The sequence below is a fragment of the Prunus avium genome, chromosome 3 (genome assembly GCF_965620075.1).
Source record: "Prunus avium chromosome 3, drPruAviu1.hap1.1, whole genome shotgun sequence".
In the NCBI taxonomy this organism is placed as follows: domain Eukaryota; kingdom Viridiplantae; phylum Streptophyta; class Magnoliopsida; order Rosales; family Rosaceae; genus Prunus; species Prunus avium.
In genome coordinates this window covers 15,967,342-15,968,745 of record NC_142286.1, presented here as the reverse complement: position 1 = coordinate 15,968,745, position 1,404 = coordinate 15,967,342, and the positions used below count along the sequence as shown (strand labels likewise).

Here is a 1,404-nt window from a genome sequence, read left to right as displayed (position 1 = left end):
AATTTCATTTTGCTTCTTTTGTTCAACAATCACAACCACTCTTGTTTTAAATTCTGTTTTAGACATAACCTCCTACTTTCTTGAATTTGGTAATCTAAGTACATAACTAGTTTTAACTTCTCAGTCTTCGTGGGTACGACCTCGTACTTGTCTTGCTATACTACTAATTGCCCCGTACAATTGCGAGTTAACATAATATTAACAACAAATTTTGGCGCCGTTGCCGGGGACTGAACGAAAGTTCTTCCCTGGTTATGTGCCCAAGGTTACCCTATTCTTTTTAGTGTTTCTAATTAATCTAATTTTCTGTTTCAGGTAGTTTATGTCTAAAAATCCATTACTTGAACAAGTGAGGTCTTCGTTCCAACGTTCTAGATCTTTGAACGCAGGACCATCATTGCAACCCAGATGAGTGACCTCTGAAATTCAGAATCGTCTAGAAAGGGAGTTGTCAACTGCAAAAGAGCAAGCTCTTGCTACATTTACAAGTCTTGCTCTCCACACTGAACTTCCCGGTTCTTCACTTTCAAATTCGGAAGCAAGTTCAGACCAAGAAGAAGAAGAAATGATGGCTGCCATTGAGTTCATGGGAGAACTTGATATCCCAACAATTCCAGCATCTCCTTCAAGCATTTTGCTGCCCACTGTAGCTCGAAATTATGAGCTTAAATCTTCTCATCTTAATATGCTGCCTTCCTTTTATGGTTTACCTAATGAAGATCCATTGACTCATATAAAGGATATTTTTAATGTTGTGAGTTCTTTTCCCTTGACAGGTGTGACAGAAGATCAACTTCGAATGAGAGTGTTTCCATACACTTTAAAGGATAAGGCGAAGTATTGGTTGAATTCTTTGAAGCCTGGTTCACTCACTACATGGTCTGCCATTCAAAAGAAGTTCCTGGAAAAATACTTCTCCACGCAAAAGACCGACATGCTTAGGGACAAGATCTTGTTATTTGCACAGCAAGATGATGAATCGTTTTGTGAAGCATGGGAGAAATTCAATGGGTTGCTCAACCAATGTCCTCATCATGGGATTCCATTGAAGCTTCAAATGCGTATGTTTTATAAAGGACTAACCCCTTCTAGTCATAATATAGTCACCAATTTTGCAGGTGGTTCTTTTAAAACCAAAACTCCAGAAGAAACGTACGAACTCTTTGAGGAGATAGCAATGGAGACCCAACATACGGATACAAGAGGTAAACGTGTTATTAGTGGTTCTAATGATGCTTCTAGTGTGCAGATTTCAAAACTGGAACAAAAGTTAGATGCTCTTCTTGCATTAAACTCAAGAAGCCCTCCGAAGGAAGTGTGTAGCATTTGTGAATCTCATGACCATGCTACCACAGCTTGTCCACTTGGGGCTGGATATCCAGAATTTGTGCAAGAGCAAGCTAA

The 1,404-nt window shown here is 39.3% G+C and overlaps 1 non-coding gene across 1 annotated transcript; it reads right to left on the bottom strand.

Annotated features, from left to right (window-relative positions):
* Nucleotides 1–934: 934 nt before the first annotated feature.
* Nucleotides 935–1,041, bottom strand: LOC148295698 (small nucleolar RNA R71). The gene has a single exon (XR_015834852.1). It is a non-coding gene; the product is annotated as a small nucleolar RNA R71 (small nucleolar RNA).
* Nucleotides 1,042–1,404: the final 363 nt, after the last annotated feature.